Source organism: Pezoporus flaviventris, unplaced genomic scaffold (genome assembly GCF_033815535.1).
Source record: "Pezoporus flaviventris isolate CSIRO_AGI_PZ_B2104156 unplaced genomic scaffold, CSIRO_AGI_Pfla_v1 ptg000026l, whole genome shotgun sequence".
Classification (NCBI taxonomy): Eukaryota; Metazoa; Chordata; class Aves; order Psittaciformes; family Psittacidae; genus Pezoporus; species Pezoporus flaviventris.
Genome location: NW_026892574.1, coordinates 2,625,555 through 2,637,333, shown reverse-complemented (window position 1 = coordinate 2,637,333; position 11,779 = coordinate 2,625,555). Strand labels below are relative to the sequence as shown.

At 52.6% G+C, this 11,779-nt stretch overlaps 1 long non-coding RNA gene across 1 annotated transcript; it reads left to right on the top strand.

Annotated features, from left to right (window-relative positions):
* Positions 1–3,171: 3,171 nt before the first annotated feature.
* On the top strand, positions 3,172–4,886 carry LOC133271886 (uncharacterized). The gene is made up of 2 exons (XR_009744289.1): positions 3,172–4,497; positions 4,712–4,886. It is a non-coding gene; the product is annotated as an uncharacterized LOC133271886 (long non-coding RNA).
* The last annotated feature ends 6,893 nt before the right edge of the window (positions 4,887–11,779 follow it).

Below are 11,779 nucleotides of genomic sequence, written 5' to 3'. Positions count from 1 at the left end.
AGCTGAGTGCTGTTGATCAGAATGGATCCTGTCATTCATGGACACATCCCTCCTTGCATCCGCAAACAGATCCATGATTTTCTCAGACTTTGCCATGGGAATTGCTCAGGGGAAGCCGATTCTCACGTTGCACTTTGTCTTTGGTTAGAAGCTTAACAAATTCCAGTTATGCAGCTTTGCTGCCGTCCCCAGCCTCCAGGAATATCACTGCCTCTGTCAGAGTTATAAGCCCAAGGGTTGTGTTTCAGCCTGTTACTGAACCATGGCAGCATGGAAGTGAACACAGAAAGATACAAACACCGTCAAACCCACTTAATTTCAAATCAGTTCTTGGCTATTTCTACCACCAGCACGGTTCCAGTGCCAGTAGATTGCTCCTCAGATATCAGTAAGTTTTGGCAACTTCTCTTCAGCAAAAGGAGACAGGATCTCTGGAATCCAGCTTTTCTTTTTCACCCAGATCTTTTCAAGAAGTCTCCCCCTTCTGCTCATTCTAGGATTAAGAAGGTAGGGAGTGAAGGTGCTAAAAAAGGGCTACAAATATTGCTTGCGTTGTAGTTGAGAAATTAAAGTTTCTTCCCTTTTGTAAATGATTTCCAATGGTTTCAACGTCATCTTTTTTGTCTTTTGTTTATGTCACAGAAAAAAAGTGAAAGGGAAAAAAGAGGCAGAAATAATGAAAAGGCCAAAATGTTTCAGGTTCTGGTTCGTCTCTTAAGAACTTTAGAGTAAAGCAGTGGCTCATGGTGACTTCTGGGAAAAGGAAGAGAAATTCCATTTTCTCCATGTGATTTTTTTCTTTTATTTTTTCCCCTACCCACTTGAAATAATTCATCCTGCCTTTAATGCAAAGGTTTGATCTGGGACCTGGGGCAGAATGTGAGTGTTTGTGGGTGTGTTGGCAGGGCCATCCGTAGTGGTACAAAGGTTTTGGAAGGGCAGCATGAAGCCCTGGCACTGCAGGACGGGCTATACTGGGATTCTCACTGGGTGAAACCACGACGGGTGCTGCTGGGGTGGACAAGGAGGTGAAGATGCCAGCCCAGAAAACCTTTAAATACCTCCAGCACAGGAGCTCGGTCCCACTCCTGTTAATGTGGGAGCTCCCTGGGGATGCCCTTTCCAAGGGTCAGCAGCCTGGGCACCCAGCATCCTCCAGGACAGCTCCTTGCCCTCCCTGCCCTGGGTATTTTGCTGGGCATCAGAGGGATCAGAGTTAAAACCCAGCTGCAATGTGGGCTGTGTGTCCTCCCTTCCCTCGGAGCCCCTCTGGAAGAGGTTCATCACTAACGCCATGTTTCTCGTATTTAAAAGAAGGTTTCTGCATCCATGTGCATCCCCACTGGGTGTCCACTGCAGGACCTTGACCTCGGGGTAAACAGAGGCTTTACTGAGCCTGTGAACTCCTGGTTACCCACAGCACGAGGGTGCTTCCAGGCCGGGTTCAGCGAGAGGGACTGAGTTGGGTGAGTTGTTTCCTTCCTGCCTTTGCTGAGCCTTTTCCCACCGGTGTTGCCCAGCTCATCAAGCATCAGCCCTGTGGGGCTGCTTCTCCACGGCACCTTACTCGGAGCAGAGGTGTTGGGTGCACCCAGCTGCTCCCTGCGGTGCCAGCCAGCTCTCCGGGAGCAGAGAGCCATCATTTGCTGGTGCCTTCAGAAGCACTGACCGCTGTTGTGCCTGCTTTCCCCAGCTGATGGTGTTGGGAAGCAGAAGGCTTGCTGGGAGAGGATGACTTCACAGAGCTGCTCTGGGAATTGGTCACCGTCTCCTCACAGCAAGGGCTGCTGGAAGGGAGCCCAGCGGAGCACTGCCAACGATGTCTTCATCCTCATACCCCGTTACAGGCAGGGTTTGCAAACACTGGGGCGATGCTGTTCACTGAGGAGCCAGCCAGCTCGGACAGTGATGCTGGGGAGGGACTCTTCATTAGGGGCTGTAGTGACAGGACAAGGGGTAACGGGTTCAAACTGAAACAGGGGAAGTTTAGATTGGATCTAAGGAGGAAATTCTTTCCTGTGAGGGTGGTGAGGCACTGGAATGGGTTGCCCAGGGAGGTTGTGAATGCTCCATCCCTGGCAGTGTTCAAGGCCAGGTTGGACAGAGCCTTGGGTGAGATGGTTTAGTGTGAGGTGTCCCTGCCCATGGCAGGGGGTTGGAACTGGATGATCTTAAGGACCTTTCCAACCCAAACTATTCTGTGATTCTATGATTCTGTGAGTAATGTGGCTTTTGGTGGCTCTGCTCAAAGCCCTGAGAGCCTCAAGGTGTGTTTTGGCTGATGGGGTTGGATGGCTCCATGGGAGTGGATAAATGAAAGGAGGAAGCTGGCTGTTTGGCTGCTTTTCTGAAAGTAAGTCAGCTTTGCCTGACTGATGAACCCACTATGGCTGTTTCTGGACCCCCCAGCTCTGCAAGATGAGGATTTCCCCACTTACAGATGTAATGATGGTCTCCAGCTGCACCTGAAGCACAAGACAGGAATCTCCTAATGCAGCTCAGCAACCTTGGGCTCAATTGATCACTGGTAAAACAAACCCAGGCCTCAGCACTCTCTTAAGATATCCCTGCAACCCACAGTCACAACAGAAGAGTGTGCAGAAACACTCCAGTCCTGGTACAAGGGCTGCACGTGGCCCATCCGCTGTGTGTTGTACAGGGAGAGCTCCTGTCTTGTCCCATACCCCACACTGGGCTGCTTTTGCAAGAGTGAGAAGCAGGTTCATCAAAGGCATCTCTGCTGGAGAGCCCAAGATGCTTTAAAATTACCTGTTTTCCATTGGGAAGGGGAAGAGATGCAGAATAAATGGTTCTTGTAAGCTGTCTCACATGGAACACCGAAGGGTGGAGGCAAGTGATTAATGAATCTCTCTATAACCCTGTTAGAAGGGTGCTGGGCACAGCGCTGAGAAGCAGCTGTGGAAGGCAGCTGCCTTCCTTGCTTTGATCCAAACCAATGTGAGCACCCATGCCGGCCATCCAGAGACACAGGCTCATGCTGGGATCCTGCAGTGCCAGAACCTGAGGTGAGAGACGCTTCTCTTTGAGTCGGGATCAGTAATCTCTGGATATAACTAGAAACAAATAGGCATCCCCCATGCTCCCCCACGGAGAAGATGTGGCAAAACCTTCCCTGGGTTCTGGTTAGTGCTCTAAGAAGAACAGGGGATGTTTCTAGCAACTTGTCTTCCAGGCATTGAACCAATTTCAGTGCTGTGGTTTATTATATTAAATCATTATGGGATTCAGCTCATTTACCCTGTGCTTTTTCACACCCTAGGTGACCACGTGGTGGCAAGTACAAGACGAAGCAATGGGAGGTGGGCTCCATGCCCAGCTCCACCACTGCCACGAGGCACGACCGTGCCTCCAGCCCTCTACCCGGTGATGGTGAGCCCAGAGGTGTTGAGGTTTACACTGGCCGTGCACTGGGCATCCCTAGCAGGGGATAATGCGGGGCAGTGTCCGGAGCACTCTGGGAGCCCTGGGAAGCTGCGGTGCGCAGGGAGCCGGGAGCTGTTGCATCTTGCTGTGTAATGAAACACTACCACACCTGTGCAGATTTCCCCATAGCCTGGGGCTAGGGTGGAAATGTGTTGGATCATTAAGTCAAGCTCCTTAAGAGCTACTTGAAGATGGAAGATGTGAAATCAGGCATATGAAATGGAGATCGTGTCTAGACGATCCCCTGAGCATCTGCCCGCCTCGAGCAGAGCTGCTGTTTGCAGTAACTCTGGTTCTTGGCTTGTGCCCCTGGAGGGACAGGCAGAGCTTGCTCGTGCAGAAAGCCCAGCTATGCTTCTGCTCCACTCTTCCAGAGCAGTTGGGGCTTGCCTGGAAAGGCCAGGATGTCACCTTGCATTGAGGAGCCAGCCAGCGGGCTCAGGTTTGTCGTGCCTGTTAAGACAGGAGCTAAGGGGCATCCATCTAGGCAGAGGCATGCGGAGCTGGATGCAGACTCCAGGTGCTGGTCTTGAGGCAGCATCAGTCCTGCTTTGTGGAAGCATGCATCCCCAGGGTTTGTGTGTTGCTCCTTCGCCTTCTCTTCCCAGGGAGTGAGCTAACTCCTGGAGCCAGGAGTGTGCTCTGGGTCTGATAATGCAGTATCTTTCCCTTTGGTAGTCAAGACTGCAGGGTAGCGAGCTAATTGCAGGGGATATTTCACACCACATGTTCATCCTGCAGCTCCTCAGCGCAGAATGACATCTTACCCCTGGGTGAGGGGGTGGATCAGATCACGGGAGCCACAGTTTTCCCTTGGAGACTTGTGCAGAGCTGAAGCAGCTCCAAGCACAGCTCCCAGGCTCAGTGCCAGCCCCATGCCAGGCTGTGCTGGTGCAGGGGCTGGTGGAGCATCCAGGTTTTGGCTGGCAGAGGAATCCAGCCAGGCTGCTGGTGCTACAAAGGCTGCAGGATCCTGCTGCAAGACCAGCTCAGCTGCTTCTTGCAGAAGAGCTGTCTGCTCTGGTGCAGAGCAGGGCCAGGCACTGTTTACTGGTAAGGAAGAGGAGAACGGGCTCAAACCTAGATTTTTGGGAGTGGCTTTTGCTTGGAGTTTCTGTCTGTGGTGGCTGTGGGGGACCGTCCATAGTATCTTGATGGGTCAAGCATCCCCAGCCCATGATGAGCATGTTTTGTAAGGCTGCTCTCTTTGGTGCTGCCTGCTCTCTCCATGCAGCTTGTTACTAATGAATCTCTGCATCCTCCCTAGGAGACAGCTGATGCTGGTGCGGCATGAGCTGGGCTATGTGTGCTACCCAGGGTGCCCAGTGGAAGGGCTGTCACGTTGCATCTGAAACCCAAACACGATGAACCTGGTGTCTGCTAAGCTGCAAGGACCAGGCACAGGCTGCTCCACTGCCTGCAGAAGGCACCTGCAGCAGCCAGTAATTGGCTGCTTCTTACTGCTGAAGCATCACTGATACTTTTCACCAGCAGCTCCTTCTTTCTGTAACCACGGCTCTGAGGCACTCACTGAGCTAGGGCCGAGGGAGGGGGAGCAGAAGGTGAGGCTGGTGGAGGAGCAGCAGGCTTTCAATGCAAATACACGAGACACGGGCAACTTGTTTTCCTCCTGCTTTGCCCACGTAGCGAGATGCCAGGCTGGGATCTTCCCCTTGTGTCTGCGTGGCACCGGGCTGGTCTGTAAATCCCTGTCCCCTGCATGGGGACAAGTGCAAACCCACTGCCTCTTCAGGTGATGTTCAGCACACACTCCTTGCGCTCCTGCCACCTCCCTGCAGTCGTAGCTCAGAAGCTCAAGCTGTAGCATCTGCTATCTTTAGTTGTACAGCTCCAAAAGGCGTATTGGCTTCATCACATGTTTAGCACTGTGGGATGTGCCCAAATATTAAGTAACTTCCCAAGCTGGGTCTAGCTCAGATTAATGGGATCTAGAACTGGTTTCTTTCCACTTGGGTCACAGAGAGCATTTGGCTAGATAATTAGAAGAGATGCTGCCCTCCCCAGCTTGCTGGTGGGAGAGGCAATAGTCAGCAGGGAATTGGGTTGAAGGTTCACTGGAAGAAAAATAAAGTGCAAGTCTCCTAGAGATGTTTCACTGGGCCTGAAGATACCTGAAGCAGTTTGGAGAGGATCAGAACTGATGCTAGATGGTTGCCCGTCACTGTCAGAGGGGATATTTGGAAGCAAAAGCCCAACTCCAGAGCTTGATTCTGGGTTCCTTTTTCTTAGGAAGGGGGCTCAGCATTTGGGACCTGCTGCTCCCTGGGCAGCCCAAGAGGGTGAACAACACAATGGCTGTCCCCCCTCTCCCCAGAGCAGCCTCGGGCAGCTCCCATTAGATCATTTTGAAACCAGCCCTGCTTGGCCTCTGTGTCCGATTTAATCAGCATGACCGAATAGTTGCCGACGGGGAAGCCTTGTTTGATTGTGGAGGTAATAAGAGGATTCGAACACAAGAGCTGATAGTTTCAAGTAAGTGAAACTTAACCTCGCCGTATAAAGCGTTATTGTCCTGCCACAGAAATCCTCTGTCCCGGAGAGCGCAGCTGTGGGGAAATAAATGCTGCTCTTCTTTTTAATTCCTTTCTTTCTCTTTTTGCTGTTTGTTTGTTTCAGACGCGGGGACCTCGGGTTGGTTTGCTGCCGTTGGCTGTGATGGAGCACTTGGTGGGACGTGGGCACTAAGCGCTGCCCAGGGGACTGGCGGGCAAATTCCCCTTAGTCCAGGGAATTAAATCCCAAGCAAAGCCATTGATGGTTGTGAATTCAGTTGAGATCCAGGCCAAATCCTTTCCCCATTGAAGTTAAGCGTGAGCTTTAGCTGCTGGTTTCAGAGGGGTCAGGGCTGCGACCTGCAGCTGTGCTGCTTTTCAAGCAGTTCAGGCAGGCTTTATGAAGGAAAAGGGGCTTTTACTTCTTTTGCTCAGTTTTATTTGTTTAAAACCTCCTGTTTTCTGGAATTCCTCACCCCCGCACATCAGGGCGGACAGGCAGGGTCTCAGCCCAGCCGGGTTTGGCCACTCTCAGGAATCCCCATGGGGATTTCCTTTCTGGCAGAGCTGGGATGCTCTCTTCCCGCTCGTAGATGACATAAAAACATTTCTTCCGACTAAGTTGCACTTATTTATTTGTCCAAACAGAGCAACCCAAGCCTCTGTTTGTGTGTGCTCAGAAAGCCACTCCTCCCACCCCTGCAAAGTATGTGAAGGGCGATAGAAGGATGAGAAATGTCTGGCCAACGGGAATGCTTTGGGGTGAATGAACGGGAGTTGTGAATGGGAATGGCTCTGTGTGAGCCGCGCTGCAGCACTGGTGACTTCACTCCACGTAAGACCAAAATAAGCAAGGCGATGCCCTTGTGTCCCAGGGCAGAGGCAAAGACCCTGAGCTCCCCGCTCGGGAAACCCCTCGCTCAAGCAAGATGCTTCATCCAAGGTTTTGTGCTGGCATGGATCGAGGTCTGGATTAGAGCTTGACGGCTCGCGCTGAGATCCGTGCTCGGCTCAACACCGTCTCGCAAAGAGGAAGCAGCGATTCGTAAGGTGCTGTGGGAATCGGCTGTCCTGCTCCTCAAAGCTGCAGCTTGCTCACAGCACGTCTGTTGAAGGTGTCGTAAGAATTTTACTGCTGGGGACTGGCATAATGTCACTTTGTCATTAATAACCAGGGAAAGCCTCAGAGACTCTGTCTGTACCAAGCAGTAGCTCATGCGCTGGTAAAACCCTGCTGCTGTAAGCGTGTTTTGGGACAAATGTGAGTTTTTGTCTTTGCTCTTGGGAGCTGGCAAAGCTTTATTGTCTTTCATTCTTGCTCAAGCAGCACCTCCAGGAGCTCCTCGCGCTTCTCCAAGGGAACCTTTTTGCCGTTTCCAAGTAGGTGCTTTTTAAAAAGGATTAGAAAAATGAAATGAAATCCAGGAACAGTCAAATCACCTGGTTCCGGATGGATTGTAAACCAACCCTTCCTGGAGCAGTCTGTTAGAAACATGGGCTCTTCTGACTCTGAACCCACAGATCATTTGTGACCTGGGTGAGAAACACGTGCAGCTTTGGTGGGGCTGAATTTCCATCAGCAGGGACATCCTGAAAGGTGAGGGGTTTTCTTTTCAGCCCAAAGTTGGGCTCTGGGGCAGGGATCATCCCCGCTCGGTATCCCTGCTGCTTTTGCACTACGCCCTGGTCATGCTCAGGATCCCCTTCTCTCCAAATGATTTTCCATGGGGACTTTGGCTTTCCCAGTTAGCAACCCCAGCTCTGACAAAGGCATTTCCAACAGTGAGGTGTATGAGGTGATGGGGTTGCCGAGGTGCTGTACCTCCCAGTGCACACCAGCCAGTGGTGGAAGCAGGAGGAGACATCAGGTCCTGAGCCCAGTGCTCATTTTCTCCTCTTCTCCAGGTGATACCAGGGCAGAGGCTGCCTCTCCTCCCATGAGCACATGAGACCCAACCCCATGAGTTGCTTTGCATCCCCTCAGTTATTTTCTCTGGTTTACGGGCATCTTCCTCAGTCTTTGTTTTTGAATGCTTTGGGGTTTGCTTAAAAACACTGCAGCAGCAGGAGATGTTTTTGACAGAAGATCCAGTCCTCTTCCTTGCGTGTCCTCAGCACAGAGGCAGCAACTGTGAGCAGAAAACCCCGGGTATTTTCCGGGTGACGTGTTTCCCATCTGCCACTGTTGTGGGCACAGGGAGATGCAAGCGCACTTGCCCCAGAGCCGCTGTAAACTTTGCTCTGCTGGCTGCACGCGTGCTCCCCTTTCCCAGGGCTGCAGAACCGAGTCTCCAAGCTCACACAAGTTTCATGATCCAGCTTTTCCGGCCCACGCCTGCCATGACCCATGCCACAAGCAGCCCAGCTTGGCTCCGCATCCTTGGAGGGGCTTGTGATGGGGGCTCCATGGACCTGGACCTCGCATCTCTCCTAGCCCCATCTGCAGCACGTTTGCAGTCCCCTCAGGGCTTGCTGGTGTCCCAGGACCCCAGCACTCCTCAGCCTGAACCTCTAGCCCTTCTGTGCTTCCTTTCTGCTCTCTGCTGCCCATAATGAGGAGCAGATCTCAGACACCGGACCCACGTAGCAATGGGAACAGTAGTCGATGTGGTTTGGACTGACTAAGAAGGAACTCGGTAACGGGTAAGCCCAGGATGGGTGTGATCTCCCTAAAGGCCTCCCGGAGTCCTTGTCTTCTCAACTCAGGGTCCTTCAGCAGGTACCAGACTCAGATCCCAAGGAGCTCCAAGTCATGTTTCACTTCTGCAGAGCCTTGGCCTGCCCGTGTCAAGCCAGAGGTGGCTGATGAAGCTCCTGTTGTCTTCCACAGGGATCCAGAGCAGGGGCCCTGGCTCTGCTTGCATTTCCCCAGGTAGAGGTAGGTTCAACTGCCAGCGTAACATCACTTGTCTCCAGCAGAGATGCAACAAGCAGAACAACTAGGCTAAAACAGGGGAACTGGGCCAAACCAGGGGGGTTTATCTGCCTTGTCTCTCTCGAAATCTATTTTTCTTTCTGTGTTTGGTGACCTGTGCCTTAGCCCAGCTGGAGAAGAGAGCTGTTTTACAATGCATGGCTGGAAAAGAGAGGCTAAATCACAGAGTTTTGGCAGTGTTTGGCTGAAGGTGGGGTTTGAGCACAGTACCAGTGACAGGAGATGCAAAGGCTCAAGCAGCCCCCCCAGCAGCCTCCCCAGCAGCTCCCAACCCATCTGCACCTCTCCTAGAGGCAACCCAGCACTGGAATAGGGATTTCTCTGTGTGTGCTTTGATGGGAGAAGAGGAGGGTTGCATGGAAATAGCCTGATGTGGGAATCTGCTCGTTTTACCAAAAGGGTTAAAGTCTGCTCCCTCCTTTTAGACTGACCATGGAAAATACTGGTCATGCCAGGGACTAAATGCAGGACAGAAACTAGGGCTCCTAGGATACTGTAATACAAATAATACAGCTTGTTCCATGAGCTGTGGAAAGCAGCAATGCCTGGTTTCCAGTGGGGTTGTGTCGCAGGGTAAAGGGTGCACATGGGTTCTTGCTGGCTGGTAGGAGACAAACACATGCTCGTCATCTCCCCATCAGCCACCAAGCTTCACAAAACTGCATTTGTACAATAACTGGGAGCCCCTGTACAGTGTGGCTGGAAGCATCCACCAAGAAGGAGAGGCAGAGGGGAGGGTTGTGCGGATGGCATGCCTGCATAAACCCTGTTTCCATGGAACGTGAGGCTGCAAAATAAAGAATGCAGGCAGAGCATCCTCTGGGGAAGTTTAATGACATTTCCACCAGTTTCTGCCCCACACTATGCATCCGCTTTGTGATGATGCTCATTTTGCTGGAGGCAAAGGCACCTTGAAAGGCAGAGCGAGGGGCTGAGGTACTTTGGGTTCACAGGTGAGTGGAGGCATTGTGGAGCCTCTGGCGTCCCCTCTAAGCACCCACTGGTGGGGAGAAGCCCTGGCAGTAATCTGTGTCTAAGAGTGAGTGGGAGAGATGAGAGAACCCTGTTCTTGTCCTCACTCACCTGGGTAGGAAGCAGCACGGTCCGTACCCCTCTCCCCGGTCTCCTAAGCCAGCCGGGGGAGTCGTGGCTCTGGTGTGCTCCTTGGCAGGTTGTCCCTTGGTTTGAGGGGTGAGCATAAACGCTGTCCCAGCTAGCGGGGTGGGCAGGGGGCTCTCTGCATTGCTGAGCAGGGCAGCCTGCAGGAGGCCGGCACAGTGCTCGCTGTGAGCGCGCCAGGCGTTACCGGGGTGCTCCGTAAGATTAACGGGAAAGGAGGAGAGGGTCTTGGGGTAAACAGAGCAAAGCTGGCAGATGACTGCACCACGGACGCGCAGCCTCGTCTAAGCCTATTTATATCAAGCATGTGAAACCCAGATTGAAGTTTCACCCATCTGCTGTGCTGTGAGTCGCTCCTCACTGGCACAGCAAGCCGGGAAATGTTCTGAACTCCGGCAGATCTGCCTCAAGCGTGAGAAAGATTCCTATGCAAACCCCAGAGCTGGTGGGAGGGCTGAGATGATGCGTGCTGCAGCGTCCTGCAAGGCTGCAGGACACGCTGTCACCAGACCCTCCACAGACAGCAGTAATGACACCGGGGCCAAGCCAGGAAGAGATGTGGATGTTCAGTGAGGAGCCTCCAACGCTCCCCACTGTGTGCGGCAGGACAAGGGCTCATCTCTGCCTTGTGCATGGGTGAAAGTGTTGGGCGAGACCATCTCTGCTTGAGTCCTGGACCCGAAGCCAGTGCCCAAACACTGCAGTGAATCTATGGCTTAGCAAAGTGAAGAAGGCAGGGAAATGTCCTCTGACCTTTCCTGTTTGTAACAAACCTGGACTGTTCAGCCTCTCCCTCCGGGAGGCTGTTAGCCATGCGCTTCACAGATGCTCAGCGCTCTGCTCGGGGCAGCTCTTTGGGGGAGTTACAGCAGGGGCAAGCGTGACCACAGGCCTTTGCCTCCCTTCATGTGTGCTCACTAAAGCTGCCGCTCATCTGGGAGCGTGCTCCCTGCAGGAGCATCCATGGGCTGCTGCACAGACACTGCCCCGGCAGCGGGCGCGGGGCTGGAGCAGAGGGGCTGCTGGGGAGCACATCTGCCTGCACACACAGGAGCTCCCTTCCCTGGTGAAGACGGTGACTCACCCATCATCTTTTGACCTCTCTACCCAGCGATGCTGTGATCCGGGATTTTGGCATTGAGGACTTTTCCTGTCCTTAAAAATAAAATCCTACTTTTTTTTTTTCCCTATTCCCTCGCGAATTGAGGATTTCGTGAACAGTTTGGGGGTAAACAAGCGACGATGACACTGTGGAGGAACAGTTGGTCAAGTTTGCAAGAGATGGAGCCAGATCTAAATATGGCACAGCCTCGCTGGTGCAGAGCAGAAGGAAGGCAGCATATGTGTCTGAGCAGTTGGATTGCTGCACACTCTGTTAGATTTCCTTAACATCAAGTGCGTCTCTTCCCTTTTCTTTTCTTTTTTAGCCATAAAAAAAGGAGCGGAAGCTCACCAAAAATGTCTTTGGCGGAAATAAGGATGGGCTCCAAGGAGGTGACGGACCCTCCATGTCCCCACTGGTTCAGCTGCAGGCAAATGAGTCTGGATGAGATGCTCTTCTGCAAGGATGAAACCAGGAGGCAATGGCCATCTTCAGCTCATCTCCCGCACCAAAACGTGGCCTGGCAAAAGGCTTATTTCCTGTGTGACCTCCATGCTGCTGCTAAGTGTGTGGAAGTGATGGAGGGGCTGCTCCAGGCCATGTGTCACACAGAGTCCAAGACCTGCAAGAGGGAGAAGGCCACTAGTGCTCATCTGGAGATGCTGC